The sequence below is a fragment of the Leuciscus leuciscus genome, assembly GCF_965113295.1.
Source record: "Leuciscus leuciscus genome assembly, chromosome: 19".
In the NCBI taxonomy this organism is placed as follows: Eukaryota; Metazoa; Chordata; class Actinopteri; order Cypriniformes; family Leuciscidae; genus Leuciscus; species Leuciscus leuciscus.
Window position 1 is genome coordinate 15,265,502 of NC_138743.1, and position 27,022 is coordinate 15,292,523.

Sequence of the window (27,022 nt, forward strand, 5' to 3'; positions counted from 1 at the left end):
GAACCTGTGCGCGAAAGTGTAGTCCATGAGATTACCCTCAGCCCCTGAGTGCAGTAGTGCTTGACAGTCGTGTGAATGTGACCATCTCAGTCTTACCGGGAGGAGTGTAGATGTAGACGAGAGCTTCTCGGCGGAGATCCCACCCGACAGTAGCCTCTTCGGGTTAGGTCCCTTCACTGGGCAGGTGTTCAAATAATGGCCTGCCGTGCCGCAGTAGAGACAGAGCCCCTGGGATCTCCGCCTTTCCCTCTCCTCCCGGGAAAGCCGAGCTCGCCCCACCTGCATGGGCTCGTGATCGTAGGTAGGGCTGACCGCGTCCCCGCCACTGAACCGCTGGCTCTCAGCTTCTCCAGGGACTCGACTATGAGAGATGCGTCGCTCGACTCTGGACAGCCGTGCATCTACTCTTAGAGCCAGCTCGATGAGTCCATTGAGCGTCGTAGGGAGGTCCAGGGCATAGATCTCCTTCTGGACGCGGTCAGCCAGCCCATGCAGGAACATGTCCCACTGCGCCTCCTCGTTCCAGTGACACTCTGCCGCTAAGGTACGGAACTCGATGGAATAGTCTGACACTGATCTCTCCCCTTGATGAAGGTCGGCGAGTATTCTAGCGGCCTCTCTCCCGGCAACGGCATGGTCGAATACTCGCCTCATCTCAGCGGAGAGTGCCTGGAACGAGTCACAGCAGGGGTCTTGGTTCCCCATAATGCCGCTCTCCCAGTCAGCAGGATCAGAACAAAAGCGATCTTTGTTCGCTCTGTACAGAAGGTTCTTGGAGTACGATTCAGGAACTGGTAGGCGGGGTTCTGACTGGAAGAGGGTCTCAGGTGGTGTGGGGGGAACGGGCGGCGTGGGTGGCACAGTGGGAGCTCGCAGAAGTTGGAATTGCTGGGTGAGCTCGGACACCTGCGCCACGAGAGTCTGAACTGCACGGCCCGTGTCGTTCAAACTCTCCTCCTGGGAATTCATCCGATGAATGCTGCTGTTGAAGAACGCCTCCAGGGAAATCGGCGAACCACTCACTGCTTCCATTGAAGGTCAGATCGTTCTATCACGACAGAAGGCGAGGAAGCAAGCGCGAGTGTAATCAAACAGCTCTTTATTATAAAATGTAAAGTTCGTAAGACTTGAGTCAGGTGATGATGAGTGGCGCAGGGACCTCGATGGCCAAACACAGAAAGCAGGTGGTGAGTGGTGAAGTGCGCTGATGAAGATGGTGAATCCAGACGAGGAACGAAGAACAATGGAGACATCAAACAGGAACACCAACTCACGACACCAAGGCACGGAACAGGACCGCCAACACAGGATCAGAGGACACAACACATCACGGGGAATACAACAACGATCTGACAGTGGAGAGAAGAAACCAGTGAGTATTTAAGGATGAGTTGATGAGCTTCAGCTGGTGCTGCTACTGACAATCAGCTGTGCTGCTGATCAGCGGTAACGATCCGGTCACGCCCACACACACACACACACACACACACACACACACACACAACAACAGATGCACGGGACAAGAAGGAAACAATGAATCTGTGAACCGTGACAAGTATAGCCTTCTCTGTCAGCGCCGAGGGCTTTACATGCAATAAATGCAGGGAGATAGTAAGGCTGACGGAGAAGATTTCAGAGACACGCATCCAACTAGAGACATGCATCCAAACTTTAATCGGGGATAGTAAGAATGCAAGGGCTTTAGATACTGCTTTGGATGCGACTAGCTTAGTGAACTCTGTAAATTGTTCGGTTCCGGCTATAGTAGAGCCCGTGCAGCAGGGCAACTGGGTCACCGTAAGATGCTGTAGTCAGTCGCGGGACAAAACACTGCTCTTCCGTTCCGATAACAACATTAAACAGGTTCTCTCGACTCAGTGAAGCACCCACTGAGAATCCTGTTGAAAGTGCCCTAGTTATTTAGCCTGGCTAACGTCAGACCACTTTCTCTTTGAGACGTGGTCTGGATACTACATGTTCATTTTCTCGTATTTGAGGCGTGGTTTACGAATGCCCAGAGCCGTTTATTGGGCGCTACAAATGTCTATCAAATGCGCCTGTACGTAGCTTATAGCCAATCGTTTCAAATTATACCAGATGACGTAAGTAGAGCGACAGATATTCAACGAAGAAGACGACGATGGGTCAGAGATTTATGTGTACACCAGAGAGTCCTGCACGGGTCCGATTTTGTAAATCCGCACCCGACCCGCTTAAAATAGAACCGACACCCGACCCGCACCCGAAATAAAATCAGTTTAGACTATCACATTATAGACAGTACAGTTCAAGTATCTTGGGGTCTTGTTCACGAGTGAGGGAAGGATGGAACGGGAGATTGACAGACGGATCGGTGCAGCTTCTGCAGTAATGCGGTCGCTGTACCGGTCTGTCGTGGTGAAGAAGGAGCTGAGCCGTAAGGCGAAGCTCTCGATTTACCGGTCAATCTACGTTCCTACTCTCACCTATGGTCATGAGCTGTGGGTTATGACCGAAAGGACAAGATCCCGGATACAGGCGGCCGAAATGAGCTTTCTCCGCAGGGTGGCTGGGCGATCCCTTAGAGATAGGGTGAGAAGCTCAGTCACTCGGGAGGAGCTCAGAGTAGAGCCGCTGCTCCTCCACATCGAGAGGGGCCAGCTGAGGTGGCTCGGGCATCTTTTCCGGATGCCTCCTGGACGCCTTCCCGGGAAGGTGTTCCGGGCATGTCCCACCGGGAAGAGACCCCGGGGAAGACCTAGGACACGCTGGAGGGACTATGTCTCCCGGCTGGCCTGGGAACGCCTCGGGGTCCCCCCGGAAGAGCTGGAGGAAGTGTCTAGGGAGAGGGAAGTCTGGGCATCCCTGCTTAGACTGCTGCCCCCGCGACCCGGCCCCGGATAAGCGGAAGAAGATGGATGGATGGATGGATGGATGGACATTATAGACACTTACAAAAATGTTTATTGCCAGGTCATACAGAAGTTACACGACAATTAACACAAGGACAACTTCAGCCGAAGCTGTCAAAAGGCCGGTACATTAACCCTCTGAGGTCGAGAAACGTGCCGACGCGTTTTGCTGGATTTTTTTCACATAGCAGCAACATAAACTTAAATTACTCCATCATTTATGGTTATACAGAAAAAAGAAATATAAAAAAATAATCTGTGATATTTCTACTTTTGTATGTGTCTACTTACAATCAAATCAAAACATTGTGCTTTTGTAAAATAAAGAAAATAAACAGGGTGTGCGTTCTGCCTCTCCGTCGCGGTGAACTTTTTTTTCTTGAGCACGTCTATAAACTGAAACATAACTCAGCGAATCCTTCTCACACATTTATGAGCCATATACCTTTATGCACATTTAAGTGTGTACTTTTAAATGATCGGATTCAAACTGAAAACAAATATTCTCTGTTTAAGTAATTTGTATAAAACCAACAGGATGTCCAGTATCTCAAACGCTTGCTAATTATTTTTTAATTCGACACGCCCACTCGCGCAAAAGAGATTCACATGCAAATCTCCACATGGAACGCGAACGCCCTCGTTACCTCAAACACAAAACACCAAAACACTTCACAAGTCTCTGCTTTTCGTCGAGTTTGGAAGACACGTCTGAGCTTACATTGGATTTACCCCCAGAAGAAGAAGAACGCGATTTGAAGACAAGAAAGATGTAAGGTAAGAAATTCTTACTTATTAGTTTATGGTATTGTTGCATAAACTTCACATTGTAGTTGAACTGTTGCTATATGGTGAATATTATACTATTTAGACCCGTGTTTACTGTTAAATACTGTTTGTGGATATCTGCTCAAACATAGATATGTATAACCATAATGTTTAATATTTTGGAGCGCGATCGCGTTTGAATGTAGGCTATCATATTTTGGAGCGCGCTGTGGGTTTGAGTATCATATTTTGGAGCGCGCTGTGGGTTTGAATGTATCATATTTTGGAGCGCGCTGTGGGTTTGAATGTATCATATTTTGGAGCGCGATTGCGTTTGAAAGGAAAAATGCACCAAACATTAGGCTTTATGTTTTTACTATTATCTCATTTTATATCATCATAACGAATGGAAACATTTGAAGTAACATATGATAATCAATATATTTTTCTCTAGCGTAGTTGTTCTTGAAATCTTTTGGAAGATTTAATTTATTGTTATTATTATTTTATGCAGCACTGTGTAGCCTATGCCTACAAGGCCTATATTCATGTTCATTATATATTGTTGGAAACGTGTGTGTGTGTATTCTGTGAATTTTAAAAATAAATTTTAACCAGAAAAATCTAAAATCTATTCCCAAAATCGTGCAGCCCTATAGTTTCTCTTGATATCAGTATGTTCACAGTTTTTTTCTTTTTTTTTTCTTTCAGGGACCAGATGCAACTGAGTCCTGCTGACTTCAACATTCACATGAGTCTCTGTACATGAACATGGTAAAGTGAAAATCAAACACCTTGGAAATGAAAGGTATGTTTTTAGGAATGGCACAAAGGTCTCTGTCTTTGGATCATTGTTTTCAATGTGCTCTTTTGTCATTTGTATTTTTGGATTGTGTTGTGTTGTAAATAAATCCAAACAATCTAAAAGCCATTCTTTTTTAAATCTCCTCATTCTTTGTGCAAGGTTGCTCTGAATGACAGGGCCTGATCGCTCCTAATAGGGCAGTTAGGGGAGTTTCTTTGTCTTTCTCAGGTGTAAAAGCTTACATATTCATGAGATGATCACGCCCCTTCGCATATGGCTTTGTCACACAAAACACGTCTTAGAAATTTTAAATCAATATATTGTCTTATCTGAATGAGCAGTCAGGGTGATTTTCACATAGTTTTGGAGAAAATATTCTAGGCTACGTCATACAATTTTCAAAAGTCTTGTGAAGAAATAATCAGTATGGGTTTCATGGCCTTATTTCAGTGAGAATTTTTTTTTGTATTTTCACAAACCACGCATAAATGTCATTATCTCAAAACTACAAACTTTTACATACATGCTGCTGATATATTATTGTAGCAGAGTTTGTGCTAAATACAGTGTAATTAGACTTTAGCCATGAAAATGTCACTAGTAAGAGAAAAAAACACAAATGTCAGAGCATGTCAGACCACCTCCAGGGCCCAGAAAACAGCTCAGACCTCAGAGGGTTAAGAACATGGCTAACGTTACCACACAAATCGAACAGACGCGGCTACACCACTATATGCCACGCAATTTCGTCTAGCCTACATCTGACAATTTTGGGTTCAAACACGCCCTGCACACCACACATACTAACAGTGTTAAATATGAAAAATACCGTTCGATAGAACGGCTTTGTTACCAGTTATCTGCGTGCTTCCTCAGGGATGAAGTTCCACATTTGCGGCTATCCAACACGAAAATGTTTGCAGCAAAGCTTTTTACAATATTTTCTTCAGATAACTCCAAATTTCTCCCACACACTGGACTTGATTTTTGATGACGTATTGTCGACAACTTAACAATCTCCACTAGCTATTCTTTTCTTCAACTCCTCAGCATCCATCTCGACGACTGCAAGCAGATCGCGCGCGCGGTTATGATGAATTTTTAAAAGTGGAAGTAGCCTAGGTAACGTTATAGATCCTGGGAGGGGTGGCGCGTCGGCACAAATAAACTGATGTGGATTTTAAATTATTTTATCAACTTGAAATACAGGCATATTTTTGTAGATGTGTTTGCTTGCTAAACTAAATATGCATATATTTTTACATCTGTCATGTTGGATCCATAGATAAACAAACTGCTTCGGTGTGTCGCATATACTTCGTCATCGTCTTGCTGCTCCCTCCCCGTTCTGTGATTGGTTCCCTATTTCAGGGGAAAAATTAGCCCATGGTAGCCAGACTACCTTGCAGCGTGAATAAAATCGCGCTGCTCAAGGCAGTATGGGGAAACCCAGGCTACTAGTTATTGGCAATTCTATTACACAGAATGTGAAAATAGAGATACCAGCCACTATAGTCACATGTTTGCCGGAAGCCTGACATCAAAGCAAATTAAAAGTGCTGGTTAATGTTAATCGTAAATTCTCTAAGATTATTATTCACGTTGGCACTAATGATGTTCGACTTTTCCAGTCGGAGATCACTAAAATTAACATTAAAGAGGTGTGTGAACTTGCAAGTACGATGTCAGGCACTGTAATTTGCTCTGGCCCCCTTCCTCTTTGCAGGAGTGATGAGATACTTAGTAGACTGTCCTCACTCAATTGCTGGCTGTCTAAGTGTCTTTTGGGGCAGACCTGACCTGTTGAAAAGAGATGGTATTCATCACTCCTGGGATGGTGTTGCTCTTCTCTCTAGTAATATGGCACATAGTCTTGGAGCTCAAACATGACAATCTGGGGCTCAGGTCAGGAAGCAGACAGACTGGCTAAACCGATCATCTGCTAGCTGTCTCACGTCACTGAGGTCAGATAAATCCCATCACATAGAGCCTCTTTCACCAAGATATCATCATATAGAGACTGTGTCTGTTCCCTGAACTAGGAAATACAAAAAACTCCCAAACCCATTTAAAGGAACACTCCACCGTTTTTTTAAATAGGGCTTATTCACATTCTTTCATACATTTAGATAGGTGGGCAAATGCATTTTTGTCTCAGTGCATGCATTGTTTTAGTTTGACAGGGTCGGCGCTAGCTTAGCGTAGCACAATGAATGGAATCCTTTGTTGCCAGCTAGCATGTCCTGAGTAAAAGTGATAAAAAAAATAAAAAAACCCCACGTAATTACTTCTTGTGGCCTGCGTATTCACAACGAGTACAAATAGCAATGCAGATTAACCCCCTGAGGTCTACGGTATCGCCGGCGATACCAGCTCGCTTTTTTTTTATTAGTGTAAAAGAAACTCATAAATACTCTGTTGACTTTGATTTTCCATAGGAGTTTCATACATCAATCGATTCTGTTAAATGTGTATTATTTTTGTGTATACTCACAATAAAAACAAAGTGTTGTGCTTTTTCCCAAATAAAGAAAAATAAACAAGAAGCGAGTTCTGCCTTCTCTCTGCCAGTGAAGTCCATTCTGAAACGCGTCCGAAAATTAACAATAACTGAGCGAATACTCAGTCAAACAGGCATACAGAGACACAGGCATGAAGCTTGAATTCTCTTCTTTTAAATGAAGTAATTTATATAAAAAGCTAATATTCTCATCTTGTGAAATCTGTATTAAAAGAGAGCGATTCCAGTCGAGCTCATCTCATCTCATTACGTTATAATCGGCCACGCCCACGGAGAGCGCGCGCTATTCAAACGCAAATGGCTGAGGCAATCCTGTGAACGCCCCCATCAGCTCGAGAAAACACACAAGTTTATTTAGATCATTGTTTACACCGTCTTGCAGCGCTGTGAGGAATAATACTAATGGAAAATGTCCCTCAGAAGTGCGGGTATATCGAGGAGCGAGCTGAGGAATACTGTACGTTTTTTCCTTCTCACATGAATTTCTTCACGTGGGTTTCTGTTTATGAATGAATAAACGGCAAAGATGCGCGCTGTTTACCACAGCTGGCAAAGACAGTTTAAATTTAAATCGCGTGTGTGAATGAATGATGATGTTTTAGCAAACTGCATTGCTATACTGATGTAAGGGGCACTTATTATAATGTAGAGTGATGTGCTGCCTTTCTAAGGAACTTTTCACAAGAGGAGTAGACAAATGAAATTACCAAAATAGTTTACTCAGAACATATAGCCGGCATTTATTGAACATCAAATATCAACCAGTATGACCTTGTTTATCTTTTCTTTGTAATGTCCTTTTAGTTGAGAAAATCAGTATTTCTCTTAGTTTGCAACTTTTGAACACAAGTTGAAAAAATATGAAATAAAATGACTTCAGAGCTCTGATAAAATAACCCCAAAAATAATAAACCAAAGTCCATCTACCCGGGTAGTATTCCACCCTCAGGTTCAAATGCTGGAGCTGCAGGGTTCAGTGTGGAGACATCAAAACTCACATTAGCTTCTTGACTTCCAGAGACAGGCTCATTTTCCATCTGGGTATCCTCTTCAGTGAATTCTACAGCATGAGACCTTTGCTTTAGTCTGGTTTCTTCTTGTGGAATCCCTCTATCCTGTTCAGCAATAGTGGAAGTCGAAGGTTGGTCGAAAAGGGAGTAATACTCGGCCTAGGACTTCATCAGAGAAGACCAGTTGCTCCATTATTCTCAACATCAACTGGACCTCTCGATCCTCCTGACGCCTCAACCTGTATGGAAGTCGCTTTCTTGCTTTGACAAGCTCTATTACTCTACTGATGACTGGATCTTGCCTTTGCTCACGTGCCCAATCTTGAAGTGACATTTGCGGCAACGTACATGACCCAAGTACATCAGCTTGACAGAATCCTACAGGAATGGCAGAGGCCTCAATTGCTAAACATTCAACTGGTACCGGCGTTTGGAAGTCCGGCTCTGTACTTGCTGCTGAGATGTGCTGGTGCCTCTGACACACTGCCTTCACAACATCAGATGGAAAATCGGCTCCTCGGTCGTCCTGTAGGAACTGGGCAAGGAAGCGCTGAATGCGATTATCCTCATCCTGAGAAGTGAAGTCAGGTTGGTATTTGTCATGAGGATGTGGACGCCTTGAGAGACCGTCTGCGTCTTGGTTCTTCCTCCCAGCTCTATACAGGATGTTAAAGTCAAAGCTGGAAAGGGCAGCCAGCCAGCGGTGGCCTGCAGCATCAAGCTTGGCAGATGTCAGTACATACGTCAGTGGGTTGTTGTCTGTCACAACAGTGAATTTCGCTCCATAGAGATAATCAAAGAATTTCTCTGTGACAGCCCACTTTAAAGAGAGATATTCGAGTTTGTGTGCAGGGTATCTTCGTTCACAGCGGTTGAGTCCCCTGCTCGCATAAGCTATTACTCTCAATTTGCCTTCCTGCTCTTGATATAAGGCCGCACCAAGGCCATGAGTGCTTGCGTCTGTATGTACGACGTAAGGCTTCTTCGGGTCGGCAAACCCAAGAATCGGAGCTGTTGTGAGCTTTTGAATGAGAGTCTTGAATGTGTCTTCGCAGGCTGATGTCCATTTCTCATTAAACGGTCTTCTGAAATCTACACTTGAGAGACGTGTTGATCTGCTATGTGAGGAGGCTGACTTCCTTTTTGGTGGCAGGTAACCAGCTGTTAAGTCGTTCAGAGGCCTTGCGATTTTAGAATAGTCCTTTATGAACCTCCTATAATATCCGGCAAATCCAAGGAAAGACTTAAGCTCTTTGATGTTATTAGGCCTAGGCCACGTCGTCAGAGCAGCTATCTTGGCTGGGTCGGTCTCTACCCCAGTAGCAGACACAACATGACCGAGGTATTTAACAGATGTTCTGAAGAATTGACATTTCTCAGGTGAAAGCTTTAAGCCAAATTCCTTCAACCTCTGCAGAACTCTGAGTAATCGATCTTCATGTTCTTCAAGTGTAGCCGAGAAAACGATAACGTCATCAAGAAAGACTAAGACTTCTCTCAAGTTCATTCCACCCATACACCTCTCCATTACTCTCTGAAAAGTACTGGGGGCATTCGTAACTCCCTGTGGCATCCTGTTAAACTCCCAGAACCCCATAGGTGTCACAAAAGCTGTTTTGCACTTGTCCCCCTCCTCCATTTCTACTTGATAGTAGCCAGACTTGAGATCCATAATAGAAAACCACTTGGACCCGTTCAAGGCTGAGAAGGCTTCTTCTATGTTGGGTAAAGCATATGCGTCTTTGATGGTTTGTCTATTCAGTTTTCGGTAATCGACGCATAGCCTGATATCACCGTTCTTTTTCTTCACCACTACAATTGGTGAAGCGAAGGGGCTTTCTGACTCACGTATGATGTTCGCATCTTGAAGCTCTTTTAAATGACGTCTGACAGCCTCATAATCAGAGGGATGAATCGGTCTGGGCCTCTGTTTAAATGGAGATGGATCTGACAAGCGTATCCTGTGTTTAGTCTCAGTGGTATGACCAAAATCAAGGTCGTTGAGTGCAAAAATGTCTGACATTGAATTCAATTTCCTGGTGATTCTCTCCTTCCACTCTTCAGACAAGGGAGAGTCTGCAAAGTCAAAAGTGAGTTTACCGGAATCAGACACATGCATGGAGTTGCACGTCGCGATGGATGGAGTCAGGTGGGATGGCTCACTCATTGTGACTCTGTCATCATGACCTGGTAAGAATGACACAGCTTTAGGAAAAAATAACTCAGCGATGCTATGACCTGCTGATATTTTGATGTCATGTGCGGTCTCATTTTTCACCAAAACAGGCATCTTGAAGGACGAAAATGGCGGGCTTGTCATGACGTAGCTACAGAACAAGAGACCAGCAGGTAAGTTGGATTGGGGGGGCTCTACCATAAGAGGAGTATCGGTAGCTACTGGGACATGCTTTACGTATCCAGTTAAAGCCACTCTTTCACCTGCAGGAATGATGACACTCTTTTTGCTCTGCAGCTTCACAGTCCCAACTCTGCCATTTTGTTGATTTATTTTGAATCTGTGATACAAATGTTTCACAAGTGGGGAGCATTGACCACCGTTGGTCCCGCGTTTTACGCAGTCATCCTGAATAAGTGCACACTTTTCATACAGTGGATCCAGTGTGTTGGTGCCTATCAACAAGGGGACGTCCATGTTTGTTCTGTGGTCAGGCACGACAAGTGCTAAGGTAAGAATCTTTACAGGTTTCCCCATGATGTGCTCTGGAAAGTGTATGTTGACTTGGATGTAACCTAGATAGGGTACTTCCTGACCACCAGCACCTTCTATGTCTAATAGGTCTTGAATGGGGAAAATGGGCTGATGTGAAAGGTAACTCTGATGGAAAGACTTTGAAATTGTGCTAACCTGGGAACCTGAATCTAGAAGGCTATCACACTGAACTCCTTCAATTACAACAGTTGATGTACATTTTGGCCCTATCAACCCTCTTGGGAGAGCACCATCAAATGACTGAGCTGAGGAATGTGTTTCACAGGCGACTGTTTTCGTGCCTTCGTTTTGTGCGGGACGTTTCATTTTATTTCTGGGTGCAGTTAGTCCCTCCACTGCGACCCTGTCCAGTTTAAATGGTCATATTTGGTTTCTCATTCATTTTGTCTTGCTTTGAGTTCTTTATGTTTCTGATCAACCAACAACTTGTTTGGGGGATTTTCACACTGTCGTGCTAGATGGCCATCATTGCCACATTTGAAACAGAACCAAGCCTTTGGCCTGGGTTTTGGCGCTGCTTGTTGGGCTTGAATTTCAGCTACCCTAACTGAGGGGGTTTCTTGAGCTGAATTCTGGATTTTGTTAGCATGCTTTTGCCTCCTTAGATCTTTCTTTTTGGTAAGTTGCATTTTTAGTTCAGAGACTTGTTTCCGTAAAGCTTCAGTTTCTGTGACGTATGTCTGGAGGACATTTGCGCTTGCATCATCAGAAAAAGGCGGTTCATGCACGAGTTGCATATTCATAGAGGACCTGGGCTTTGTGTTCCCTAAATGGCGTTGCATGCGATCTTGCTTTGCAGTTCTCCTGTCTTCCTCTGTTCTAACTTGTAGCAGAAAATCTGAGAAATCAGGGGGGGTTTCTGTTTTAAGCCCTAATTGCAGTGCCAGAATAAGGGACTGGTCCCAACATCCACGCCGAAACTGTCGCAACAGCTGTTTATTGGCGTCTGCTTTCGCAATGCCACCCCGCTTCATAGCTGTGGTGATCAGCACCTGTAACCGCTGCAGGTATTCTGAGGCTTTCTCTCCTGTGTTTTGATGAGTGCTAAGGAACCTTGCGAAAATTTCTTCCCCATCCTCAACTAACCCATATGCTGAGTCAAGGAGCTTCACATAATCACGAGGAGCTGCATCTGGGCCTAGCTGCCTGATTAAATCAGAGGCTGGTGGAAGCAGGCTTTCTAGGATTTTACGTCGCTGCATGTCAACAGGGGTTTTATCCTGAATCATAAGCTCCACATGGAGAGACCATGTCTGAAAGTCAGCTTCATTTGTAGGTTTAGGAAGTTTGCCTGAAAAAGGACGAAGTCGCTTAGATCCCTGGCTTGAGGCATTGGAGTTGTCATTTTTAATAACATGCTCTACACTGATCCTCTGAACATCAGGTGGATTGATTATGTCATTGTCTGAGGCTCCTTGGTTGATTTGAGCTGACTGTGTTTTCTGTTTTCTTGTTTTAGTGGTGAATGTAGGGGAAGCATGTTGGGTTGGGTAAAACTTAGTGTGTGCTTTACGGACTAAAGGGGTCCTACTGTCATCAGAATCTGCCTCACTATCAGAATTTGAACTGTTACTCGAGTCCAAGAGCTCTGCTCGCACTGTGGGTAGGGATTTCTCAGGAGTAGGAGCTACTTTATAAGCCCTATCTATACGCCATATGATGTTAGGATCTCTAACACTAGGTAGATATTGTGGGAGGTTAGGAGCTAGGTCTATGACTGATTGCTCAGACTTAAACTCAACTAGAGCTTTAACTCCATTCTCTTGTCCTGTCTGCCTTACCCTAAGAACTTTGTTCACAGGCCCAAAAGCTGAACAGGATTCAGTTATCTGTTCATCAGTATCAGTTGTGGTAATACCCTCAACGTACACAGCCATTTTCAAATTCACCCCATACTCTTGTTCAGTATCCATGACTGCATTGAATTTGACACAATTTACAAAAGCAAACTGAAAAAAACAATAAAAAAAATATTACAGTGGGTCAATAATCAGGTTTAACCGGCAATGTAAACAAATACTAATTTAATCTAATTTCTCCTCTTGGCCACTGGCTCGCCAAATTATGTAAGGGGCACTTATTATAATGTAGAGTGATGTGCTGCCTTTCTAAGGAACTTTTCACAAGAGGAGTAGACAAATGAAAGTACCAAAATAGTTTACTCAGAACATATAGCCGGCATTTATTGAACATCAAATATCAACCAGTATGACCTTGTTTATCTTTTCTTTGTAATGTCCTTTTAGTTGAGAAAATCAGTATTTCTCTTAGTTTGCAACTTTTCCACACAAGTTGAAAAAATATGAAATAAAATGACTTCAGAGCTCTGATAAAATAACCCCAAAAATAATAAACCAAAGTCCATCTACCCGGGTAGTATGTTTTTTTTCAAAGTGTGGTGAGATCTTGCGCTTATCTGTACGATGCAATGAAGAAATGGTGAGTAGAAGCAGTTCGTGTTGCAGGCAAGATGATCGTTTGCGCCCTCTGCTCTTCCGCCTCGCGTGTCCGATGGTGAATTTGTCCAATGGAACTCACTCTCAAATCATGCATCCAAAAAAACCAACCTGCATAGCAGGGCAACATTCAATTACTCACTCGATAAATTTTACCAGATCTGGAAATATAACTCATATTCATGAACTGTAGTAGCTTAAATTCTTATTTTCAATCTATACATTCACTACATACATGAAACTCAAGCACTAGCATATCACGTAGTAACGTGGCTTCAACATAGCATGAAATAGCACTTCAAATCATTAACTCATGTTCAACTCCGATTGGTTTTTAGCTTATGCAGTACATATCTCAATACATTTTCACACAATGCATTAAACAACTGAGTTACAATAAAATAGAAAAATAAAGATAACTTTTACGTGCTTAACTCATTAATCACATATGTCATGTCATGTCTGCTAGTAACACAAATGAAAACCACGTGTAAAACACTCACCGGAGAAAAATCATACAAGTAGGTAAACTCCTTGTCGTAATTTCGACCCTTTGCTCTGCTATTCCTGCATTAGAAGTAGGTTTGGTGAGGAAAAATATTTTAACTAGCTTTTAAATGTTATTTTTAGCTTTATTACTCAGGAAATTCTAAATAAGACTTCAGCTCACTATCGTTCTGCTGTTCGCGATTTCTGTCTTCTTCTCCAAGAATCAGTGTAGCCGTTTTCCCTCTGTGCAGCGCCACCACTGCCACCTACTGGACAAATACGGTGTGCAGGGAAAACATAGCTAAAAGTAATTAGGAAATCAGATATTAAACTAGAATAACGTAATCCTGTTAGTAGGCTATTTTCGAGTGGGTTACACTGAGATAAGTAAACATCGACTGAATGTTGAAATAAAATGTAGGCTATTTGTATAAGCAACGTATTAAACTGCAAATTAACAATATGCCCTAATATTTCATGAAAACAACGTTACAGTCAGACGAAATATGAAAGACAACATTTTGTTGACTAGATTTGGGTACAGTTTTTACTGTAGAATATACTGCCACATCAAATAAGCTTTTGTTTAGCAATTTCTATATATAAAATACTATTTTTGTCAAAAATAAAGTCATCAACTAAGATGTTAGCTGTGCCAATGTTGGTTATATTCAAACTAATGAATACATAGATAAAATGTAGGCCTATAATCATTTTTTTTACAAAGAAAGAGTACACTTGAAATATTGTTGAAATTGTAATTATTGTTGTAATTGTAACCGTTTTAATAAAATAGCAAAACATATTTACAAGATAGATGTAAGCAAAATCTTAAATGGTCAATATAAGTCTTCTTCTAAATATATCTTTTGTCCTTGCATTGTGGCTCAGTCAGTGTCACACCTGAGTGAATGGCTAATTATGCAGAGTGGGTGTATTCTAAGGTGTAAACCACTCCTCGTTCACGCCCCCTCGCATATTGGCTTTCCAAGCAAAACCTGTTTTACATCAATTTAAATCAATGTATGGTTTTATGTGAACGATAAAGCAAGACTATTTTCACATAATTTTGAAGAAATAACTATAGGCGACGACATCCATTAGTCAAAAGTCTTATTGCCACATATTTAGTATGTGTTTTGTGGCCTTATTTCAAAAACTTTAATTTTTAGTTTTTTGCGATAACCACGCATAAACATTATTCTCTCAAAAATGAAAACATGTACATACATGTGGCTCACATATTATTGTAGTCCTGTTTGTGCTATATAGAGTGAATTTACACCTTTGCCATTAATATGTTTATAAGCAACTGAAAAAAGCACAAATGTCAGAGCATGTCAGAACACCCCCAGGGCCCAAAAAAACGCTCAGACTCCAGAGGGTTAACACTAGGTGATTTCCTAGGCAGATATTGACTTGGGACTATATTATAGGGAAGCACAGGCGAAGCACAGCTACTTAGGCGAAGCACTGCTACTTGGGCGCAGAGATATCACGCAACACATGAAATCCCACGACTTCCGTCAACAACAGTTTAAATCTAGACTAAAAATGCATCTCTTTTTTCTGGCATTTATATAGACCATTATACATTTTTATTATTCAAATCAATTAAATTATTATTAGGCTGCATAAATTAGGTCAGCCGGAACCGGGGACACTTCCTATAACACCTGATGTACTCGTTACATCATAAGAAGAATGACATCTACGCTAATGTAAGTCTTTCTGTTTATTCCGAAGTCAGCCGGATCCGGGCCGTATCCAGATCAGATGGTGGACCTGCGCCTGGACCCATCCACAACGCATCCCTCATCAGCCCTGTGAAGGTCTCATCAACACGACAGCCATCGGCACTGATCCTCAACAAACTCGTCTCCATACCAGCGTGATGACTCTGACTTCCAACCAGATGGAACTGGATAAATATTCTGAATGTTCTGATGCAATCTCACTTCTGACCTGTAATGCTGCCTGAATCATAATCATCCACTGTTCGTTCGTTGGCCAGAGGAGAACCGGTGTTCTGACGGAACACCATACCCATCAGAATGGGATATCTTCGGCTAATGCGCATGCACAGCAGTGAAATTTGTGGAATTGCGCATGCGTTAAATTTAAACCACCATTTCAGCATACCTAAGATTACAAGCGGTAAGTGTTGGTGTATTATATCGCATATTATATACACATTAGAATTTTTTAATAAACCAGGGGCTATCAAAAGAGCATTCCCCTTTATAAACTGTATTTTTATTAAACCAGGGGCTTTAAAACAGCATACCCCTTTATAAACTGTATTTTTATTAAACCAGGGGCTATCAAAACAGCATACCCTTCACAAACACTGGTATGCTGTTTTGACAAAGTAGGCTAAATTGACAGACCCCGCTATACATTGACAGAACACCGGCCCCCGACTGAGCCTTGTTTCTCCAAAGGTTTTTTTCTCCATTCTGTCACCTGATGGAGTTTTGGTTCCTTGCCACTGTTGCCTTGGCTTTTGGCTTGCTTAGTTGGGGACATTTAATATTCAACAATATTATCGATCTGTCTTACGGTGGACGATGACCCAATTTTCTTCTAGAAACAAACTTTGTTGTATAATTTTCATGTTATCACTGAAGCTGCTTTGATACAATCTGTATTGTAAAAAGCACTCTAAAAATAAAGGTGACTTAACTTGACTTGACAAAGAGCTTGTCTGAGGACCGTCACAGAGTGTGGACAGGACAGAGCAAAGCCAGAGCTGGGTCTGCCTCCTCCAAGGGCAGCGCTTGAAGGTTCACCATTTGGTCCCTGAAGGGAGTGGAAGAACCTTGACTTGTTAAAAGTAAAGTAAAGTACAGTAAAGTGACGGCCAAGTATGGTAACCCATACTTGGAATTTGACCTCTGCATTTAACCCATCCAAGTTAATGCACACACATTAGGAGCAGAGTAGTGAGTAGTTAACACAAACACACACTGCAAACGTGGATACACACACCCAGAGCAGCGGGCAGCCTTTGTGTGGCGCCCAGGGAGCGATTAGGGGTTAGGTGCCTTGCTCAAGGGCACCTCAGTCATTTCCCACCGGTTCTGGAATCGAACCAGCAACCTTTGGGTTACCAGTTCAACTCCCTAACCATGACTGCCCCAGTTGAGATTCATGTGCTGATTGTTGATATCTGTGTGTGTCATCATGTATGTAGATTCACTTTTTGTGCACATATTTAATAACACAGGGTTTGTGATGTGAATATGTCAATGGTACAACACAATTGTTAGATTCTAAAGACATCACTGAATCATGTTATTTCATGATGATTATAAAACTATCAACTGGTAACCATCATCACCTGCTCTCATTTCACTTTAGCTTTCTTTGCTGCAGCAAATGTGTTTGACAAACTCACTGTTACAGCAGCCAAAAAAGACAAAAGAAATAATAAGAGTTAAGAGCCCAACTAATGGACACACTAATCAATGTTATGAATGAAACACATTAGAGTTAAACCCGTTAATTCTCAATAAAACTTTTGTAGACGTCTGACAGAAAGTAAATCTGGTTAGTAATGAGTGAAGCCGGTAATGCTGTTTGTGGAGTTGTTTAATCCTCCTCTGCTGAGATCTTGAAAGATTTAATGTCTTCTTTTATCTTCAGTTAATTTCATCTAAGGCTGTGGCTGGAAGTCAGTTGTAGTTGTTTCTGCTAGTCTCTTTTTCTGTTCTCTTCTTTCCTTCAGTGATTCTGCTTGTTAACAGGCTTATTAAGGCTGAGATGACTCCATATTTAATATAAACAGATTTTGTGGCTCAGATAAGGTCCAGTTCTGGTTTATTTCTTTGCTCTTGGCTGACATGTGGTATTGCTATGGCCTGCTTGTGACCCAGATCTGGCAAACAGGAGTGGGCCACCCAAGGGCAGTCATTCCACGCACCATGTGGGCCAGATCATCATTCCACATGTGCCAGATATGGGCCGGATCTGGGACGTCACAATGTTGCTATGTGGGTAAGTCACAACTTCTGGCTACTGGGGTTACTCAGGGATCAGTGCTTGGTCCACTTCTCTTCTCCATCTACTAGGATCTGTCATTCAGAAACATGGCTTTTCCTATCACTGCTATGCTGATGATACACAACTCTACTTCTCATTCCAACCAGATGATCCAATGGTACCTGTTCGCATTGCAGCCTGTCTGACAGACATTTCTTGCTGGATGAAGGACCATCACCTTTAACTCAACCTTGCTAAGAGAGATCTGCTTGTGATCTCAGCCAACCCAACACTTCACACAATTTCTCCATTCAGCTAGGTTCATCATCCATAACTCCATCCAGAACAGCAATGGAATCTTGGAGTTGTGACTGATGATCAGTTAAGCTTCACAGACCATATTACTACAACGGCCTGGTCCTGCAGAGTTAGTTCAGACTTATGCGCCTTCCAGAAGCTATGAACGACACCTCGTGGTGCCATCCCAAAGAGGCACGAAATCACTCTCACAGGCCTTTTCCTGGACTGTTCCCAGCTGGTGGAATGACCTGCCTATCTCAATTCGAGCAGCTGAGTCTTTAGCCATTTTCAAAAAATGTCTAAAGACACATCTTTTTCGTCAGCACCTGACTAATTAATACTAGCACATACCTTTTCTATTCTATATTTGTTTTGTTTTTCTGATTTAAAAAACTAACAAAAAAAAAACTAATTGTTACATATAGACTAACTGAGACTCGTTACAGCACTTGTTACTGTTGGTCTGATTGCTTCTATTGTTCTCCTCACTTGTAAGTCGCTTTGGATAAAAGCGTCTGCTAAATGATTAAATGTAAATGTAAATGATGTACACCACGGTCGCAGTGTTGTCCGCGCAGACAGGCATATCTTTGACTTGTGGCGGCCATTTTAGACGGCTCCGAGCAAGACGTTCTGCAAGCAACTCGAAGCAATCCCCAGCAACTGCATGCCCATTGTGAGTGATCCCCCAGCTGGTGGCGGAGGCATCCGTGAAAATCACAGCATGCCTGGACACTTGTTCCAGGCGCACTCCCGCCTGAAGAAATGAAGCGTCTGACCACGGGCCAAAGGTTTGGCGGCAACTATCTAATCCAACTCCATACCAAGAAAAGAGATCCTCTTCACGGAGGCGAGTTTGCTCTTTTGAATCTTCCTGCAGCGGACACAGGCTGCGCAGAAGTTTTATTTTTTTGCAGGGTACGACACCCTTGGCGACGAGCAGATTGAGGGGTGGTCCACGAGAGACTCTGAATGTACGTCTGGGGAAACTCCTCAGTCTGCTACTGACTGCAGAGAACTGCTGGGCCAGTCCTCTACAGTGTTGTCCAAAAAGCCACCTTGTGAGATGGGAGTATTGAGAAAGCATACTTTGACGACCTCTCGCACCCCTGCAAGGCCAGCCAGGGGGTGCTTCTGGACCACCAAGGTGGACATCGTCTGGCTGAGGACCTGCGCCGTGACTGATCTATATTTTGATCATCAAATTTGGCACCAATTTTGGCACCAACATAGAACCATACTGCCAAGTTTTCCATGCAATGGAGAATAGGCAAGGGGGCCACGCACCTAGAGTGCTGAGCGAGTGTACAGCTCGACGGCACACGTCACAAACTACACTTTTACATGCATCTGATTGACAGATAAATCATGCAATCTTATTTCACTGTTGTTGAGGTTTTTTCAACTTTGTACAAAGTTAACTCTAGCCTATTGTTAAAGAGGGCGCGCTTTACCATGCAATCGAACTGTGTCCATGTATTTACTGTAAGACACTTACATTGTTCTTGCTCTGTCCATGCAATAACTGTGTGCATGTTTTGAGCTGGGTTTTTTATTTACTTAAACTGCTTAGTGCTCTGGTATTATCAATGGGATGACCCATTTCAGGAGTTGGCATAATTACATTTTAAAATTAGAATCTGAGCATAGCTCACTTACATTCACTAAAATATTGAAACGTTAGTGATACTGATTCAAAACACGAGCGTCAGTGATGTCAAAGCGCGGTTTGAACGCCCCGCCCCCCAGCTGAACTGGAAGTTTTGATTGGTTTTGCACCCAAGTCAATCCTGTCTGTTATTGGCTTAAGCGCTTCAGAACTGTCTGTTATTGGCTGAAGCGCAGGGCTCCACTACAGTAGTTTGAAAAGTGCCTGTCAGCTTGCCCTGTTGCTCCGTCGGCACCTTTGTCAAAGTACTCTGTACTTCTGGTGAAAAATAAATGTAGCGAAGTTGAATACTTTATTTTTAAAAGTACCACAATTTAATTATACTCAAGAAATTAGAAAAAATTGAAAAATCTACTCAAGTACTGTAATGAATGTATTTGTAATTAGTTACTTTCCACCTCTGATTACAATGCATGTATTGTGTTTCATTGAAATAGTCTGGATGAATGAGATAGAAGCTACCCAGAGTGAAGAAAAAAGGTGATCTCTTTCACATCTCAAATGTTTCTGCTGGACATAAAAGAGGTTACATTAACATCAAATTAAGACTTTTGCTTGAGTCTCCTGCTTCTCACACTTTTGTTCGGAGAAAAAAACACTAACAATGGTTTCCTTTAAAGTGTTAAAAGAAATCTCAACAACAACACACTGTGCTCAGATTTTTCTCCTTAGACATTGAATCAAAGCATACAATTCTCAGGGCTAGACTGTTTTTAGCGAACATTTAGATTTATGTCAAACATTACTAACTGTTTCCTACATTCTAAACATGTTTGTTAGACACACAGACACCTGGCGACTGGACACTAAACTTAAGCTTTTGTTTGACCACCACACTGTACAAATGTCCACCAGACATAATATAGGCTAACATCCATCCCTGTATACGTGTAAATGAATTATTGCTCTAAATGACTCAAAAATTACTCAAATGAAAAAAAAAAGTTTGTTAGTTAATTTAGAACCTTTCTATATTAATCACCTGTTATGCATTGTCCTAAAAAAGCAACAGAACTTAAGAAAATTTGTGACTTTTGATAAACGATTCACTCCCCACATGGCAACATTATGACGGCCCAGATGCGGCCCACATCTGGCACATGTGGAAAGATGATCTGGCCCACATGCAGCGTGGAATGACTGCCCTTGGGTGGCTCACTCCTGTTTGCCAGATCTAGACCACAAGCAGGCCATAGCAACGCCACATGTCTGCCAAGAGCAAAGAAATAAACCAGAACTGAGCCACAAACAGAAATAAAGTCAGTCTGGTGCTGGTAATACTGTTTATGGAGTTGTTTAATCCTCCTCTGCTGAGATCTTGAGAGATGTAATGTCTTCTTTTCTCTTCAGTTGATTTCATCTTAGCTGAAGTCAGTTGTAGTTCTTGTGTTTCTGCTCGTCTCTTTTTCTGTTCTCTTCTTTCCTTCAGTGATTCTGCTTGTTAACAGGCTGAAATGACTCCATATTTAATATACACAGATTTTGTGGCTCAGATAAGGTCCAGTTCTGGTTTATTTCTTTGCTCTTGGCAGACATGTGGCATTGCTATGGCCTGCTTGTGGTCCAGATCTGGCAAACAGGAGTGGGCCACCAAAGGGCCGTCATTCCACGCTGCATGCGGGCCAGATCATCTTTCCACATGTGCCAGATGTGGGCCGGATCTGGGATGTCACAATGTTATTCATAAGGTGATGGTAAGATTATCTTGATCATCTGATTTTTTACTTTTGAAAAACTGAATATTCACAAAATATTTCTGTCTAAAAGTTGTTTAAGCACGGGCAACTTGAGCCGTCATGCAGTTAGATGTCTGAGAAACCCATCTCTATCGTTTGATACACATATGACAAAAAATCTCTATAACCAAATGTATGTACAACATCATGTTATGAATTATGTTGTACATAAATTTGGGTTCCTCAGACATCTCAGCATGACGGCTCAAGTTGCCCGTGCTTACCGCAACACGTCAGATGCGACTTCAGCTCATTTCACAAATTCTTCGAGCTTCTCGGGCTACAACTTATTTCCGTTATGTTGTGGGTAAAATTATGTCCTGCAGAAGTTACTCTTCCCGCTCTAATGGTGCGTTCACACCGGACGCGAATAGCGCGTCAGGCGCGAGTGATTTCAATGTTAAGTCAATGCAAAGACGCGTTACGCGCGTAAAAAATTCCTGCGGCGCGAATGAGGCGTAGAGCGCGGCGCGGTAGACGCGAATACGCCTCGTTCGCGCGAATAGCGCGAATTGAGCGTCTGGCGCGTTAAGCGCGAATGATTTTATTAGTGCTATTTGTGCATTCACGCGTTTGATGCGAATTCGCGTCTGCCGCCCGAGTTGAAAAATCTGAACTTCTGCGTCGATTCGCGCCGCGTTAACCAATCAGGAGCCTGCTTGCTGCTGTCACGTGGTGAAGTGACAGTTTACAATGTTATTTTATGTTTGGCCTCAATAAATTATTTTGTAATATGACTAAAATGCACAACAAAGCAAATCTTTCACATAAAAACTCGATTTCAATATATGAGAGATACTCATTTTGTATTGAATGCTATTTATTCCATATCTATTCTAGATTATATGAAACATTATTATTCTAATGTAAAGACAACAAACACAATTTAGTGTATAAAAACAAAAATCACAGGACAGGTTTCACTTTTGGAGGCTGACTCCATTTATTATCAAAACTAAAATAAATGACAGATTAGGTGGGTGCGGGCGAGGTTGAACCTCGCGCCAGGCTGTAGAGCGCGGGCTCGTCAGGCAGCGACCACTCGAGGCCGAGGCCTTACAGCCTACGCTGTCCTCGTCAGCGTCCTCACCGTTAGGTCCACCAAACCTAGCTCCTGGAGCAAATTGTGAAACTCCTGAAACCCTCTGGAGGGTCTGGTGGACCCGAGTACAGCGACGATGTCCCCTACGCAGCTGTTTCTGCTCTCCAGACCATATACGAGCGATGACTCTCTCGATTAATGTTAATGCTAATGCTCGATAAACATCTAAAAAAGATGGCCGCCAACGGGTTTCGAAACTTTCGCCTCTGACGCGCGTAAATTTTGCTTCAAACTTTTGTTTTTACGCGCGTCAATTTCGCTCTTGACACGCGAATTAACACAAAAGTGGTCATGCGTCAAACTAGACGCGGCAGGCGCGAATTTGACGCGATATTCGTGTCCGGTGTGAACGCACAGTTATGATGATCTCTCTCTTCGGCTTGGCATGTATTTCATCCTAAACATACTTTGGTTTTCCATTTCGATATTTCAACAATAGTATCAATGCAGTAAGTGAGTTTTGAGTTGTGCAGGTGGTGATGTCATGTTGTCTTAAACAGACCCAACATTTCCTCAAAGAAACAAAGGTGTAAATTCTACTGCCGTTTTTTAGAACGGATCCCGGGAAGTCACCTGTAGGATTGGGAAAAGACCTGGCTTTTGCCGGGCAAGTTTTGTATATCCAATAAGGTTAAGGGAGTCCACTTTAAAATCCTTCATAAAATCTATCCTGTTAATTCCACCTTTAAAAAAAAAAAAATTATGACATTAATAATGAGACATTCTCTTTTTGTGGTCTTTTATAAGAAGACCAGATGCCCATTTGGCCTTTTTTTGTAGGCTAATATAACCAAGCAGTTTTGGGCTGATTTAAGTTTAGTATTTTCAATCCTACAGAAGAAAACCACTCTTTTGTTCTCAATGATATAATTTTCTATTATGAAAACCCTGATCATTTATCTCTTTAATATGTTGCCACTTGCCAACTATATTTTGCAAGCTAAATTTTTCATTCATAAAGAAAAATGGTTTAAATCACCATTGTGTCTTCCACTATTTCTTACTGAATTTAATTCTCTAAATTCATCCCTCAATGACAATGATAAAAAATGTTGATGCTCTATAAAAAACGAATGCATTTAATTTTAATACTGTGCTTTTCTTAATTTATGTACATAAACCCATGTGTCCATTCTATTTGGCTCTTGATTTAGTTATTTCCTTAGTATCTTATTCAAGATTTGAATATGTTTTCCCTGTTTGGCTAAAGTTCACTGATCTCATAACTAAGGTGTCTGAAACCAGAATACAAAACATTTGTGTAATTGTGTAACCTATTCAAAACCTTATGTGCTTCTGTGAGAATATCCCCATGTAACTAACAATCCATCCATCCATCCATCCATCCATCTTCTTCCGCTTATCCGGGGGCGGGTCGCGGGGACAGCAGTCTAAGCAGAGATGCCCAGACTTCCCTCTCCCTAGACACTTCCTCCAGCTCTTCCGGGGGGACACCGAGGCGTTCCCAGGCCAGCCAGGAGACATAGTCTCTCCAGCGTGTCATAGGTCTTCCCCGGGGTCTCCTCCCAGTGGGAGGCATCCGGAACAGATGCCCGAGCCACCTCAGCTGACCCCTCTCGATGTGGAGGAGCAGCGGCTCTACTCTGAGCTCCTCCCGAGTGACCGAGCTTCTCACCTTATCTCTAAGGGATCGCCCAGCCACCCTGCGGAGAAAGCTCATTTCGGCCGCCTGTATCCGGGATCTTGTCCTTTCGGTCATGACCCAAAGCTCATGACCATAGGTGAGAGTAGGAACGTAGATTGACCGGTAAATCGAGAGCTTCGCCTTACGGCTCAGCTCTTTCTTCACCACGACAGACCGGTGCATCGACCGTATTACTGCAGAAGCTGCACCGATCCGTCTGTCAATCTCCCGTTCCATCCTTCCCTCACTCGTGAACAAACCCCCAAGATACTTAAACTCCTCCACTTGAGGCAGGAACTCTCCACCAACCTGAAGTGGGCAAGCCACCCTTTTCCGACTGAGGACCATGGCCTCGGATTTGGAGGTGCTGATTCTCATCCCAGCCGCTTCACACTCGACTGCAAACCGTCCCAGTGCATGCTGAAGGTCCCGGTTTGATGAGGCCAACACGACAACATCATCCGCAAAGAGCAGAGACTAAATCGTTCGTTATGGACAAACTGTAACTAGCACAGAAGTCCAATAACTGAACACCGTTCGGGTTCAGATCAGGGGGGCCGTTCCTCCCAATCACGCCCCTCCAGGTGTCACTGTTGCTGCCCACGTGGGCATTGAAGTCCCCCAGTAGAACGACGGAGTCCCCAGTCGGAGCACTTTCCAGCACCCCTCCCAGAGACTCCAAGAAGGCCGGGTACTCTGCACTGCCGTTTGGCCCGTAGGCACACACGACAGTGAGAGACCTATCCCCAACCCGTAGGCGCAGGGAAAACGACCCTCTCGTTCACCAGGGTAAACTCAACACATGGCGGCTGAGCTGGGGGGCTATAAGCAAACCCACACCAGCCCGCCGCCTCTCACCATGAGCAACTCCAGAGTGGTGAAGAGTCCATCCTCTCTCAAGGAGTGTGGTTCCAGAGCCCAAGCCATGCGTAGAGGTGATCCCGACTATCTCTAGTCGGAACCTCTCAACCTCACGCACAATCTCAGGCTCCTTCCCCGCCAGCGAGGTGACGTTCCACGTCCCTAGAACTAGTTTCCGTGTCCAGGGATCGGGTCGGAGGCCTCTGCCTTCGACTGCCGCCCGATCCTCTCAGCACCAGCCCCTTACGGTCCCTCCTGCAGGTGGTGAGCCCACGGGAAGGCTAACTAACAATCCATTCTCCCTATTATAAATCAATGAAGAAAAACAATTTTAGGCCTATTAGGTTTTCATAATATACAGGATTTTCTATATGTAGCCCGGTATGTAAGATAGTGACAACACCGGACACAGAATGAAAAGTATATAAAGGGGTATTTTATTCCAGACTGCACTTGGAACAGCGCAGCGTTAATTAAGCAAAATTTCGGGAACTTAGAGTAGAAAGGTTTGAGTAAAGTGAGTAAAGTGATTGAAATCAATAAAGTTTGCTTCTCACATCAAAATGAGTCTCTCTATCTCTCTTGTTCTCAGTCACAACATTAAATGAATCCATCACAAAAAATAGGCTAGCTAACAGACAACAGTAGCAGACTCTCATTCTAGAAAACAAATACACAAATAAGTATAACATTTGTCAGCACAGAAGACCAAAAAAAGGCTGCTTATGTTACATGCAAAATACATGGTGAAATTAGAAGTTACATTGAGTATTTGCAATACCTTTCAAAAATGATTAAACAATTTACCACTTAGTCTTACATCAGCAAATAAACACTTGTACAACTTCAAAAATGAAATGAATGATATTCAAACTTACTTTTCATCACCACTCTATAACCTGTAAACGTTTTCACAGTGAATGACGCACTCGATTTTCCCCTGTAGACAGTAAAATAAATACATCACTCTTCCTCAATATTTGGAACACAAGACTAATAAACACTTCTTGGAAATCAATTAAAGTGAACAATACTCACTCTGATGTTTCACGCTCGCCCAAGAAACACACTGAGGGCTACACAGAGCACTCTTCTCCCCTCTTAATTAGACAAAATTACCACAAATCAAAAACACTGGTTCACATCAATTATACACAAAATAATCTTAACGTTACGCTGGTATTGATGATAGTTCATCACTTACGCTTCGCTTCGTGTTGTTGGGATTCAGAAGTTGTTGGGATTCGTCAGAAATCACCATCCATCACCATCAATCAACACAATACACAGCCATCCGGCCAAGCAAACACTGAGGAGGACTTCACAAACTACTAAAAGTGCATATTTCTCACTATTTTGGTTATATCATCGACTTTTGTGGCCTTGATTCGACACAGCATCCGCATGAGCATCATCCAAACCACGTTGGGAAATCGCGCTGCTCACAGACCACTCTCGCGACACTTCCAGACAGTGATGTTTCTTAACCCTCTGAGGTCGGAAAACGCGCCCCCGCGTTTTGCTGGATTTTCTTCACATTGTAGTACAATAAACTTAAATTACTCCGTCATTTATGGTTATACAGAAAAAAGAAATATAAAAAAAGAATCTGTGATATTTCTACTTTTGTATGTGTCCACTTACAATCAAATCAAAACATTGTGCTTTTGTATAATAAAGAAAATAAACAGGGTGTGCGTTCTGCCTCTCCGTCGCGGTGAACTTTTTTTTCTTGAGCACGTCTATAAACTGAAACAAAACTCAGCGAATCCTTCTCACACATTTATGAGCCATACACCTTTATACACATTTAAGTGTGTACTTTTAAATGATCGGATTCAAACTGAAAACAAATATTCTCTGTTTAAGTAATTTGTATAAAACCAACAGGATGTCCAGTATCTCAAACGCTTGCTAATTACTTTTAATTCGGCCACGCCCACTCGCGCAAAAGAGATTCACATGCAAATCTCCACATGGAACGCGAACGCCCTCGTTACCTCAAACACAAAACACCAAAACACTTCACAAGTCTCTGCTTTTCGTCGAGTTTG

General features: G+C 42.8%; 1 protein-coding gene across 6 annotated transcripts in view; it reads right to left on the bottom strand.

Moving 5' to 3' along the window:
* LOC309482898 (RAC-alpha serine/threonine-protein kinase) overlaps window positions 1–26,617 on the bottom strand; it is a 115,411-nt gene extending 88,794 nt beyond the window's left edge. For 5 of the 6 annotated variants that reach the window (XR_014200417.1, XM_082148496.1, XM_082148493.1 and 2 more), the window contains exons 1-2: window positions 26,007–26,617; window positions 25,847–25,908 (exon numbers count right to left, since the gene is read on the bottom strand). The gene's annotated coding sequence lies outside the window, so the exon portion shown is untranslated. The remainder of the gene's footprint in view (window positions 1–25,846; window positions 25,909–26,006) is intronic. The other variant, XM_082148495.1, reaches the window with a different exon arrangement.
* Window positions 26,618–27,022: the final 405 nt, after the last annotated feature.